Below are 15,016 nucleotides of genomic sequence, written 5' to 3'. Positions count from 1 at the left end.
ATGGGGATGATACTTCTGTGAATATGTTACAATAAGTGCTAAATGGCTTTCATTATTAGCAGGCCAATATAACCAGAGCACAACTCGTGACTTTGTGGCCTTTATATGTTACTAGAACACTGCTCTAACTAATCAATTACAGGAAAAAGATACTTACTCTGCACAATGAAACCCAATAAGCCGTGTTAGGGAGACATCTTCGCATAGGTGATATTGAGCAGAGGATTTGTTTGGCTACCTTGTTAAAAATCTATTTGCTGAAAAGCAATACAAAACCCACGAGTGAAATAAATCACTGTGACTTCAGTAGCCTTAATGTAAATGTTAATATTTATTGAAAAACAAAGGAGATTGTTCAATATGACATATACAAAAGTGCACTCATTTGTTCAGCGAATCTATTGCTGTTTCGCCCATCATATTTATTATAAGGAAAATGTATCAAATTACAGTAGTCAGTGTTGGTGGTGTCACATTACATGCAGGTTACCTAGTCAGATTACTATTTTCAGGTAACTAGTAAAGTAATGCATTACTTTTAAAAAATCAATAATTAAATGTTAAATAACATAAATATACTTTATGCATTTAATGATCCAATTCAAACAAAAAGAAGGATTTAAGATAAATATCAAAGCTGTGTTTATTTTTATTTGTTTGTTTGTTTTTATTGCCAAAGTAAGTGTTGAACTTTCTTCTCCTGCATCAGATTCTTATGCAATCCAGAATAGCAGCCCAGATGAAAGGTTTATTTGAGCTGCGCCCAAAACTATGAATTTGCATTTCCTTCAGCACAAGTCTTATTTATTTAACTTTTGGTGTGAAAGGGCCTTTACATTTGACGCCAACTCTGAATCAACATACACAACTGCCATATTTTCTATACTGTATATTGTAATCATTATGATCACACATTGTAATTTCTGTAATGAGATCATTGTTTCTGCCTAAAATTAATACATGATGTTAGGTAACTGCATGATTTGTATTATCTTAGAACTGTACATTTCTGACATATGGACATTTTGACACAGACACTCTGATAACAGTTTCCTCTAAATTGTAATGTAGAAACATGGATTTTATGTAAAGCTTCTTTGAAATGATAACAGCGCTGTGCAAATAAATGTGAATTGAAATGAATTGAACATTTGCCAAGAATAGAACATTTTAACTTTCTTTTTTAATTTTTTTTTTTTTATTAAAATACAAACAAGCAAGCCCTGGTGAGAAAATATAACACAGTCTCACCCCAAAACGTCACATACTGACGCGTCTTGACCATACGGCAACATACTGTACGACGAAAAGGGTACCCCTAAAACGTCCATATGTGACGTTTTGGGTTATGGGTAGGTTTAGGTATGCGTTAGGGTACCGCTAAGAGGCGCTGCTGGTGCGCTTATGTCTTCGTCTCATATGGACGTTTTAGGGGTACCCTTTTCGTCGTATGTTGCCGTATGGTCAAGACGCGTCAGTATGTGACGTTTTGGGGTGAGACCGGGCTGGAAAATAATGCAACACAGTTACTTTTTATGGAAAGTAATAAGTAATACAATTAGTTACTTTTTTTAGGGAATAATGCAATATTGAAACACATTACTTTTAAAAGCAACAACTGACTGTAGTCATCTTTTTCAGCATTGATTTGTCTGCATTGTCTCTGTACTACAAGTTTATCACAAGTGTGACCTATATGACTTCCTGGCTTTCATAAGGCCTGTTATAGTTTTTGCTTTTTTTTTTTTGTAACCTTTTTTCCACTTGTATGGATAGGAATGATGTAAACTGATGATGGGGTAAAGAGGGGTGAACAGGAGAGAGAGATAACCAGAGATGAACTCAAAGTGAGGGATGCTAGGCTACACATGCAGCCAATGACTGAACAGATACCACAGAGCCTGGTTGTATTTGATAGGAAGGAGCCTTAATTAGCCCTGTTCAGTAAGATATCATCTCATCGTGGCCAGTGCTGGGACGTTGCTAATTCCCCCAGTACTTTCAGATCACCTTGGTGTAGGATTTGTATTGACCAATTCATCTCTAGTCTGACTTAAATATGTGTCTTTTCCACACTCAAAGCTACCGTATGGCTTCAGAAGCCTTGGAATATAGCGCACAAACGGCCTTAAAATTATATTTTTTTATGGTGTTTTTGGAGTTTGCCAGATATGGTCACTACACACACACACGCACGCGCACACACGCAAGTGAACAAAACAGTGCTAAAAAGTTAAATCAGTTTAGTTGGTTATTATTTCACTTCCAATTTTGGTCTTCTATTTCAGTTTATTTTAGTTTTAGTTTATTTTACTGGTGTATACATTTTTATTTTGATAAGTACAGTAGTTTTACTTTTTTCAGTACAATAAGATTTTATCCCTTACAGCATCACAAATGTTTTGCTGTAATCTGATTATGGAGACATGCAGTACAACAGGATTTGTATCACATTCTAAATGTGACTAATTTCATTTGAGTCATCTTTGTTTGCAGCATTTTGTTGCATGCTGGGCTGTTATATTGTTTGTGCTGCTGATTTCAAATTTGCTCAGTGTGCATTTTAATTATTTGGACTACTAGAGTAAAAACACCTCTGGAGGTCTGTCTTTTTGTGTGGTATGCAGATTATCGTAATTGTCATATTAAACACTACTTTCATCATAACTGGCTTGCTTTACCAAAGTTCAGAACGCCTTGGTTACGACTGTAACCTCGGTTCCCTGAAGAGGGAACGAGACGTTGCGTTGAGATGGCGCTGCGGGAACGCTCTGCGTGATTGCGTCGTGAAGCACTTGTGAAATCAGTCCAATGGTGTATAGGCGGGTGATGTCATGGCAGGAAGCTATAAAGTGCACCCAGACCAAACATTGTCAACTTCTGATAGGTCGAAGCAAGTCGACCACAGGCACGCCGGAAGTATGGCAGGATGACACAACGTCTTGTACCCTCTTCAGGGAACCGAGGTTACAGTCGTAACCGCTCAAGGCAGCATGGTGAAACCCAGGCTAGTGTAAGTGTGAGAGAGTGTGAGTGCAAAAGTGAGTTTTGTTTCTACCCCTGCCGTTCCCGCACAAGGTTGCAATTCTTAAATGTGATCTAACAAAGGTAAAGGGAAAATATTAACCATATATGCAGTTTATATTGCTTGTAATTTGGGAGAAGTAAACATCTTTTGAGTATTTTAACATAAATTGTTTGATTATGTTGAATTAAAAACCCAAAAATGCAGCGGGTCCATCAGACCCACGAACACTGGCTGAATAACAAAAATATGAACACCACACAAGGGTTAACTACTAAACAAGAAAATTGTGAACTACTGGAGTTATTGTCTTCCAAAAGAACAAAAAAACTGATTTTGAACTGCCTGAAACAAGTCGTCAGTTAATCCAGTCTCACTTCCTGCACGAACCAACGTAGGTTTGTAACAAATGTGGTTTGTATTTATAACACATTTCTATGGGTGTTTCATTAACGATACGCTGAATGTGGTAGACAAATCACTGACCGAGCAGAGCAGGCTCTTTTTTAGAAGGGTTTAGAGAGACTAAATCCTTTATTGATCCATTTTAGACATTGTGAGGAAAAAACTTTTCTTTTTTTTTAACCTTGGATGCATTGTGGTTGAATAGAATAGAACTGGAGAGCACACTTCAAAAACTGGAAAATAAATTCTGAAAAAATAACAGAACTTTTATTTCTAGATAAGCTTTATCTTAACATACACTGTATCATATGTAAATGCCCGTGATACACAGCTTAAAATGAAGACTCGAGATTTGCATCCCTCTTATGATACACAGCTCATATAGGCCTACCTTTGCTGCCTAGGTTAGTCATATATATGCAAACATAGTGCTTATATCTGCAAACAGGTTTGTCTTAATCCTGAAAGATTACAGCCACTATCATGCGTGTCATTCTGTGCACAATTGGCCGTCATCCAATTCATTACATTAGCAAACAATTGCTTATCCTCCATTAAGCAGGGCCAAATGTTGACTTCTTGTTCTCGATTGTAATGTGCAGTCTGTAATTTCAAAGGTACATCACACTTCACTGGTAATGAGGCAATAAATCTTATTTATGTGCTTTTACATGAACAGACATGAAATTGACAATGCTTTGAATCGTCTGTATATGCGGGTGAGGTACGAGAGCGATGTGCTGAAGCTGTGTTCCTCCCCTCCTGCCAAGCTTTAAAAGAAAGACCTCTAAAAGTTTTATGAAGGAGCAGATCAAAAAGGGCTGAGGCACGATTCCAATTCTACTTGTGTCTCTGGCTGTTATTACTTGAGTTCTGATCAGTGCTGGAGTGAGGAGACCACATCCTAAACAAACTAGTTTTATGCCACCATATCTCCCCAATTATTTGAACTGACAGGAATCCGATAAACCTAAATATTTGAGCTACTCTATTGAGCTATCGCTTCCAGTCGACACAGTGGGCAAAAAGACCTGTATGCATTCTGTCCGTAGGCCTCCTTCACCTATTTATTTTTTTGTTTGCAGAAGATACAGACCAAGTGTTGCCAAATTCCAGTGCATTTTAATAATTTCTTCACAGTATTTAATCATCTCATTAATATTAAACTTCTTCACATCCTTAATGATTTAAAATAAGAATTGCAAAATGTGATATGAGACTGCCACAATGCTTTTGCCCATCTGGATGTTAACTTATGTTTATTTTATTTTGTATAAAATATGTTGTCTTGTTCCAGAAATGCACTTTTTTTGATAGCTTGATTTTGAAGCAGCTTTTGTGTCATGGCACCTAGAATTTCTTTCTTATGGACAATCGCAGATATAAATTATATTCCGTCTGAAACTTTGCTGCTCAAGTTTGTCTCAAAATGGTATAATCCCCAATGCAACAGTAATGTTAGGTTTTCTGTATAGAGTAATAGGGAATAATGCTGCGTTCCATTTACCTGGGAAAAGGGATGTAGGAGCTGGGAATGATGTCAGACCTGAGTTGACTGCGTTCCAGTAAACCAGTAAGGTGGATGTGTCCAGGCAAACCTTTGTTGTGTTTGCTCTTTTGTAATACAAACACATTAAAAGATTATATTTTGCACAGATAATGACAAGTATCATGTCCACAAATTGGATGTACCACTGAGTTTATTAAGACACAGACAAACACAGATGTGCTAATATTGTATTTCTGTTTCACCACAGTTGATGTGCTGAGCATCCATATTAGATTCTGAAGACAGGGTTGTTGCTCTTCCCTTGAGTTCCCCAGTTGCAAATCCTTCTTGAGGCGGCATTCCAGTTAAAAATATCTACTGGGGCCTAATTTCCCATGGAATGCACCATAATCCACATCCAGCTTCTTCTGGGTGCCATCCAATGTTTTGGAAGAGGATATTGCTCAGCCCATTTTTTGAGAATATGAAGATGAAGCCATGAGTAAAAATCTCCCAACTTAAAATCAGAACCGAGTGGTATGTGTTTTGGATTTTGTTTGTTCAAAGATTGTATTCAAATTTATATTTATTTATGAAATATGATGCTATTTAAGAAATGGCTGCTGAAAAAACAGATTTTCCATTACAGGAAAAAAAATAATAATAATTAAAAAAATATATATATATATATAAAAAAAATTATATATATATAGCCTCTAAGTGCCATCTGAAATTTTCTTCTAGAACGATCATTTTTATAAACCTTGTATATTTAAGTTAAGTAATTTCACCTAAATGACAATTAATAGGTAATATGCATTGCCATTTAAAAATTGTTGAACTTAAATTAACAAATTTGATAAAAAATGATCATAGTAGAAGAAAATTTCAGATGGCACTTAGAGGCTTTTTCATCTGAACTCTCCATAGGCCTATATTAACATAGAAACCCTTATTTTAATATTGTATTATTCTAATAATAGTACAATATTAATGTTCTTATTGTATTTTTGATCAAATAAATACAGCCTTGGTGAGCATAAGATACTTTTTCCAACAACAAAAAAATAACCTCAAACTTTTGAAAGGTAGTGTATATTGTTTTACACTCACCTAAAGGATTATTAGGAACACCATACTAATACTGTGTGTGACCACCTTTCGCCTTCAGAACTGCCTTAATTCTACGTGGCATTGATTCAACAAGGTGCTGAAAGCATTCTTTAGAAATGTTGGCCCATATTGATAGGATAGCATCTTGCAGTTGATGGAGATTTGTGGGATGCACAAATCTCACAAATCTTTGTGAGATCAGTTATCCTGCTGGAAGTAGCCATCAGAGGATGGGTACATGGTGGTCATAAAGGGATGGACATGGTCAGAAACAATGCTCAGGTAGGCCGTGGAATTTAAACGATGCCCAATTGGCACTAAGGGGCCTAAAGTGTGCCAAGAAAACATCCCCCACACCATTACACCACCACCACCAGCCTGCACAGTGGTAACAAGGCATGATGGATCCATGTTCTCATTCTGTTTACGCCAAATTCTGACTCTACCATCTGAATGTCTCAACAGAAATCGAGACTCATCAGACCAGGCAACATTTTTCCAGTCTTCAACTGTCCAATTTTGGTGAGCTTGTGCAAATTGTAGCCTCTTTTTCCTATTTGTAGTGGAGATGAGTGGTACCCGGTGGGGTCTTCTGCTGTTGTAGCCCATCCGCCTCAAGGTTGTGTGTGTTGTGGCTTCACAAATGCTTTGCTGCATACCTCGGTTGTAACGAGTGGTTATTTCAGTCAAAGTTGCTCTTTTATCAGCTTGAATCAGTTGGCCCATTCTCCTCTGACCTCTAGCATCAACAAGGCATTTTCGCCCACAGGACTGCCGCATACTGGATGTGTTTCCCTTTTCACACCATTCTTTGTAAACCCTAGAAATGGTTGTGCGTGAAAATCCCAGTAACTGAGCAGATTGTGAAATACTCAGACCGGCCCGTCTGGCACCAACAACCATGCCACGCTCAAAATTGCTTAAATCACCTTTCTTTCCCATTCTGACATTCAGTTTGGAGTTCAGGAGATTGTCTTGACCAGGACCACACCCCTAAATGCATTGAAGCAACTGCCATGTGATTGGTTGATTAGATAATTGGATTAATGAGAAATTGAACAGGTGTTCCTAATAATCCTTTAGGTGAGTGTATGCATTTACAAATTAATATAATAATCGCTTGTCACAACGAATTTGAGACATTTTGATTAATGATCTAGATGTATTTTTCAGGTATTTGGGACATGGTTTAGTTTTTACTTTTGTTGACAGCAGCATCTATTATATGTTCCTTCAGAAGCCATATTTCATGTATCTAGAGTCCTCCACAGTTTCTGACAAGTCCACCTCAAGAACAGTTGCTTATTGACAGTAATGCAAATGCTACAGGAGTCCTAGATCTCATTTTAAATTCACTGGCCATATTCTAACATAAAATAATAATAATAACAAAAAAACAACCAAATCAGTTGTAACACAACAGCTGTAGGATGCAGATATTTGTGTATCTATTTTGCCGTAATTTAGTTAGGTGAGCATTAAACAACTGCTTTCAGCAGCTGTTGGCCTTGGGTTCCTCACCATTACCGCTTATGTGAGCCAAACCAAATTAGTGAATGACAAGACACAAGGAGAGAATTTCAAGCCAAGCCTCACTTAAAATCCTCTCACATCATGATAAAATCCTCAAGTTGGTTGAAGAAATTATATGGTTTCTTCTTTTCTGTCTCAGTCTGTTTGCTTGCATTCTGATTCAATGACTGTGAGTTGATTTTAATTAACGCGGTATTAATCACAAGCACAGTGTGCTATGTTCTTCAAACCATAGTGGCTTTCATATAGTCTTCAAGCATATGACTCCTCAGAAGTATGTTGCAGTGTTCAAGTAATGTAAAGATAACACCTGTCTGACTATGGAGCTTATAATATGACAAAATGATTTGAATTTGAATTGTGTAAATTTGAATTATTTGCAAGTGTAATCTAACAAAATTTAATTTTAGGTGGTAGTTTAAATAGTTCTGAATTTGATTTTTTTTAAACGAATATTGAACATTTGAAATTTAACAAATTGAAATGTTTTTATGGCTGAATTTTATAGACATGTATTTTCAAACAGCTAGTTTTTTTTGTTCTGAATTCTTATACTGCAAATATTCAGTTTAAAAAAAAATACAGATTTAAGTTTTCAAGATGAAGAAATTCGGAACTTATAATTCAGTTTTCTAAAATTCAATCTTAAAAATTCAAACTCAAAAATTCAGATCTTACAGAAAGTAGGTCACAGGTCATCCACAGGGAAGAGTAAAGGATCTCAGATAAGTCGAACAGATTTATTTACAGTCAAATTTACACAATTCAAATTCAAATCATTTTGTCATATTATAAGCTCCATATCTGACTAAGATTAAAGGTTAGTTCAAATATTTGAGTAGCACAGCAGAGTGGGTCTCATTAAGCAACACATTAAGACCCAAGGACCACCAGCGTGACTAGACTGCACCAACCTCAGGGGCTGAGCCTTATATATATATATATATATATATATATATATATATACAGGGTGCGATTTGCCGGGGGGGATGCGTGGGATTTCCCCCTTTCTGGTCAATGTATCCCTGCCTCTGCTTACTTATTTTTATCCCCGGTGGGGATAAATTTATCCCCCCCTCAAAGTGATCAGTGCTACTACATAGTGGCGAGGCGGATCACAAAACTTATCACGGATCCGTGGTTTGATTAAAGTCCATTTTATTTAAAAATGCGCTACTTTGGCTGGCTCTTCAGCCTCTCTGTAATCACCACTCTGCAGACTTGCTCAATCTCAATGTCCCGCCCACGGCGCTGGTTACACCTCACGAGTAATGGCCTATCAACACTTGCGAGACGGTTGCAGGTCTTTTTTTACGCCGCATATTCAACATATTACTTAAGCGGGAATAAACATCACAATCTGATTATCTGTTTCTATGATGACGAGCAGAGTTAGTGTCCCAGTCACACCACTGAGAATGGCCGAAGTTACACACTGTGTTTTACTCAATTGAGGCTAAAGCAAAGGTTTTTTTTTATTACTCACTCACTTCTGAGTGTCTGGCGCGAGTGATTTCAATCAATGTAAAGACGCGTTTACGCGAGTCTAGAGGTCCTGCGGCGCGAAGGCGTTTCGCGCGGCGCGGTATCGCGAAGCCCGAATGAGGCGAATTGACTTTGTCGGTCCGGCCCGACACATTAACTGTAATCATGAGCCCGAGCCCGATTTAAACACGACCATTTTTTGAATACGTGGGCCGTTATAACCAGGGGTACGTGGCGCCAGGGAATGAGAGATGAAGCAAAGATGAAGTTGACGACCGCCATCTCCGTGAATGTGCATATATGGAGAAATGCATGGATTACATCAGAGTGTTGCATATTTCTTTTCGTTTAGAATTGTTTCGTTTAAAGACATTTCAAGCTTTCTTTAGATATAGCCTATTTCTTAATATTCTCTGTTAATTTATGATGAGATGCACTCCAGTTAACGTGCAGTGCAAGTGACCGCGGCACGCCTCCATGATTATAGCCTATTGTCTGCTATATTTGCTTCTTATTTATTAAATACATGCAATTCGTTGATGAAACATGTATTACAATTAAGATACAATTTATACAAAACGAAATTCACTTTAAAGAAAGGCTTTCTGCAAAACAAAACTTAATGAAGTGGTCAAAATCATGTCTGACTAGTCTGACAAGTCTCCTGATATACTGCACATCTTATCTTACTCGTGCTGTTCACTTTTCATAAATCAACATAGATGGAAAAAAAAAAACCATTATAATATTTTAACAAATATGAAACTAAATTAGCTTATTTAATGGCTACAACACATATAGTAGGCCTACAGAATCTGAAAGGCAGAAGTTGAAAGGCAATTGTGCATAGTAAAACATATACATTTATCAAGTTCACGGGTAATTGAGCGTGCATTTATTAATTATTATCTTAATGAATAATGCAACCAGGACAAATCATGTAAACTGCCTTGTTTGTTTATTCAGAATGAAATGGATCGCAAATGGGTCCGAATGAAGAAACGTAAAAAAAATAAAAAATAAATAAAAACGTGAACAATGAACACAGAAAATGAACAAGAATGAACTTTGGATGGCCAAGTAGGCTACAACTCTAATTTAATTCAACAAGGTTTTAGAATATAGAATAATTTTTAAACAAAATAAATATTTTTAAAGTTTATTATCCCGGGCCGGTGTGATGCGTGCGAGTGGAGGAGACGCTCGCTGAGCATGACACGTGACGTGTTGCATTTTGTAACACAAGTGCTCGATCAAGGGCCCGGCCCGGGTGAAGTTCGGGCTCGGCCAGAGAATCTAAGCTCTGATTTATCTGATCATGTCCATTAGCTTTGATCCATGTACGGCTTTTCAGAATGCCACCAAGTACAAATATTTATGTATTTTTTCAGCGTGAAAACTAGCTAGCTAGCTGGGAACAATGAAAAGGGTCCAGGGGTGCGTTTCCCGAAAGCATCGTTAGCCAACTATGGTCGCAAGTTCCGTCGTTATCAGCATAGTTCAACGATTTGGTCTTTCCCGAAACCATCGTTCCAACGAACGTTCGCAAACAGCATCGCAAACTTGTGTGGTTGGAACGACAGCTCTCGAGCTGTCGTTAGAAGCATAGTTTCTAGTTTACATGAGATGTAGACTGAATAAATCCTTATCTTTAGCAAAATAAGCAAGCTGACATTCAGTAGGACCCGTGTTATTTATTTAGAATACATAAATGTAATTTACGTCTTTTAGTTTGTCAAGAGATTTAAAGCACCGTTTTTGAAGACTGCGCATGTGCGAACGTGCTCTACTATGTAAGAACGAGCCAAATATTGAGTCTGGTAATAAAGCAAAATAACTGAGAAAAATTAGAAATGGTCTTTAGATGCCATGTCTGTAACTTATGACAAAATCTAGCGTTAATTCGATCTCAAACAGATGAATTAAAATAAGTTATTAGTCCACCACGTGCGAGACGTCATAAACCAACGTGGTTGAACGATACTTTGCGACAGACGGTTTCGGGAAACAGTCGTGACTAGCTAGTTGATTTCTCCAACGATGCGTACTATGGTAGTTAAGCAGCGAACTATATAGTTGTACGAGAAACGCACCCCAGAGCAGCAAATGCAGTGAATGAAGTTCATGTTCTCATGATTTATTTTTATAAATAATTTTTTTTTTCGAAACATCCCCCCCTCTGTTTTTTTCACAAATCGCACCCTGTATATATATATATAGCTTCTTGCATTTTTTTGTATATCAATACTTGAATGTGGGTTTAATTTAAAAAAGCAACATTTTGAACAGAAAGCTGAGAAAATCACATTTTTGTCAAATATCTGAATTGAATTCAGAATGATGATCAAAACATTGACAGCGTAGATCGACATCAACACCCCCAAAGCTTCACAGTCCTAGCCCTACCTCTTTGTGGGTTCGACATTTCATTCAGTAACATTAGGCAGTTTTGATTTATATGCTGTTTAATGTTTGATGATTGCGTTATGTAAGCAATGCATCTGTTGCTTGATTGATTTGTGTTTTGATCTTGATATTCTGTTCTATTTCAGTAATAGCGCCCCTATATCATATAACAGTGAAAATATGGATTGCCGTAATATTCCGTCAATACCAAATGTTTTAACTATAAATTTTCGTACTTATTTTGTAAATTGATGTGCAAAATTAATTTAGTGGGGGAAAATGAACTAGCTCTCCTTCAAACAGAGAGAGCTGATGTTGCTGAAACATCAATACATTACTATATACATTATACTACACAATGTATTAAAGGCTCAGCTAAAATGTGTCATTAGTGATAGGCCTATGTTTAATGACCTTGTGGAAGATTTGCAAGAACTTTAGAATTTGTCACTGGTGTTATTGCGACCTATGGTACAACTCTTGCCTCATTCATGAAATTAAATAATAAAATTAAGAATAAAAGTGAGGTATCAAGTTTAAGAATTACCCTTTTATGCTTGAAAAGTTTAAGCAAGGAGCTGCTCATTTGGATTCTTAGACTACCTCTATCCCTCTTCTTTCAACCTTTCTTTCAGATTCTTAAATATGCTAGTCAGTGCTCCTTTTGTACGTGGAATATTCTTTATTCTGAGAGATTCACATTTTCCAGCTGTGGGATTTATCCTCTAATTATCGCATTGTGATGACAAAAAAAAAAAAAGGCAAAACTGCATAAACTGCAAATAACTCCCACACTGCTGTACAGAACCTGAGCGTTGAACATTCTGACACTGTTCGCCTGATGCATGTCAACATCCTCTTTTAGAGAAACGTATTCAACATTGTATCCTCTGAGGGAAAACAGAGACAGAGGGGAGAAAGCCGATGCTAGCGTGACGGCCATGCCACATTACTCAGTAAATGCTGACTGATTACATTTCACATGCAGCTCTAGCACATTTCAGATTGCTAACCTACTCTTGTCACATTGTTTCCACTGTAAAATAGATAAATATGTCCTGATTCTAAAGACTTTCAGCGATGGACCTTTACTCGGTGTCTGTGAAGAGGATTCAGAGCAAACCCTTAAATGAATTCTCAGTATACCTGAAAAATGGTTTCTGCAACAGTGGAGAAAACATAGAGTACCTTGGTTGTGCTGCTGAGAGGATCCTGAAAGTACACTTTCTAAACCAGTTTTCGACTGGTATACTTGCCTACACAATACTGTTTATCTGTAGACTATTGGCATGTGTTGTTCATTCAAGTTTTTGTGAAATGTTAGTTAAAAAGTTAAAGGTGCTATAAGTGATGCAAGTGTTCTGTAACTTCCTTTAGATTTATCCACTCTATTAGACACGCCCCTTTTCCCAAAAACTCCACCCTTCAAAGACACTGTTGTGAGCTCAGCAGCATGTTTTTTTTTTTGTTTTTTTTTTTTTTCTTTACAGCCCCAGGGCCTTGGTATACATTTAATTTTTTCGATAAAATTGGCTAAGAAATGCTTGCAGCACCTTAAGGAAAAATCACCTTCAGGAAAAATAAAAAATAAATGTAAATAAAAAATAAATAAATAAATAAATAAATATTGATTTATAATTGTGCAGAAAAGTTCTCATGCTTTCATCAGGAGCAATCCGGTCCTTTTTTTAACTTTCTCGAATTTCAGCCGATGAACTCTCTGTAACCACAAAGGTGGTACAGCACATAAATAGACTGTCTCAGTTGCTTTCTTGTTGCATCATGGGTCTGATGCCATGCTTTTCTTTATTTTCCTTGTATTTCATGTTTGGTTGTTTATTTATTAATTTATGTATCTCTGCCTCTGATCATATTGATCACAAAGAATATACAAAACAGGACTCTTTTAACATGTATATATATATATATATATATATATATATATATATAATTGATGGATCATTGCAGTACAGCATCTCAGAATTGACAAATGAGTTCATAGAATTTTTCTTTTGTTTACGTAAACTTGTTCAAGGAGAATTATAAAGAAACTGTAAAACCACTTAATAAAATGTAGTACAACTATGGAAAAGATATGGGGAAAAAATATATATTCTCTCTTCCTATTAAACTGAACTAATTCATACTCTCCTCTGACTTCCTCCCTGCCTCTTAAACTGCTTCTAGACAGGGCAATGGCAGACATATTTTAATTAATATGAAAAATGTCACTTTTATGGATGGACAGACTAAAGATATTTGACTCTGAAGCCAAGTATATATTTTAAAGTTGTTGTTGTTTTTTACAGCTTTAGTTAGAAAAGAAAAAACTTAGTAAAAAAATAATGCTTCAAAAAAAATTAAAATAATAATAATTGCCCTTTTGTCCTCAAAATCTGATTTGTGTTGTTTTACTCAAACATTTGTACATTTTATTATTATTATTATTATTTTATTTATTTTTTTATTGTATACAATTAGGTTTTGTATTGGTCTACTTCTCACCGTTTCATGGTTCACTTCTCTGCAAAACCAAGCTCATGTCAGGCAACAATAGAAACGCTAATTGCAGTGTTTCCAGATGGATGAACCGATAGCAGGTTACCTTCACCTTCTTTACACAAGTCACCCCTACTGCTCTTGTGTCAATGGACCTTCTGTGGATTGAACAATGATTGAAGAAATAAAAAGTGTGTCTCGACTCTTGCTGTTCCCTAGCTGGCCTACACCAAGAAAGAAAAGATGCATGCAGCAGAGAGGAAGTTCATATCAAATATAATAATTCACAAACCGTGATATGGGTTAATTTTGATTTGAGGCACATTTCACCTGAAAATTAACATTCTGTCACCTGGGTGTCCTTATGTGTTAAGAAAGAAAGTCATATGTGTTCGGGTACATCACGACGGTAAGTAATAACAGAATTTTCATTTTTGGTGAACTGTTCCTTTAAAGTAAATTGTTAGGGTTAATTGGGATTAGGAATTTGGAACACATGCACAAACATGCAGAAACAGAATGGACTGAGGTCCCCTTAGGGTTCATTGTGCTCAAAATAACACTTTTTCTCAGCTCTTGGCTTTTATTAAGTAAAAAAAAAAAAAGTAGGACTGCTGGGACTTTTGTGAAATAACTGAGTGGCACTCTATCCAAATTACATTAGATATCGCCATGATGTCCACATGAGTTCTGAGATCATTTAGATGTTCCTTATTTAGCTCATATCCATCCATCCATCAAGAATGTATTCAATCTTGTTTCTTTCTTCTTTCTTCAATTAGTTGCAGACTTCCTGCTTTTATTTTAAAGGACATTGTGAATAGAGGATCTTTGAACCAAAAATATGTGAACTGAGGATAATTATCATATAATCTAGGCATTAATTTTAAAGATGAAAGACGTTTCCATATATGAAAAAAGAAATATCCACAGAATGGAGTCTCTTCACAGACAAATTGGTTTTCAAATTGGTCGGGAAAATAAATACAGAACAGCGAGAGGGGAAAAAGAAATCAACACCGACAAGCTACTTTAAGGGAAAACAACTCACACACACACAC

The sequence above is a fragment of the Squalius cephalus genome (assembly GCF_949319135.1).
Source record: "Squalius cephalus genome assembly, chromosome: 19".
NCBI classification, from domain to species: Eukaryota; Metazoa; Chordata; class Actinopteri; order Cypriniformes; family Leuciscidae; genus Squalius; species Squalius cephalus.
This window is presented reverse-complemented; position numbering follows the sequence as displayed.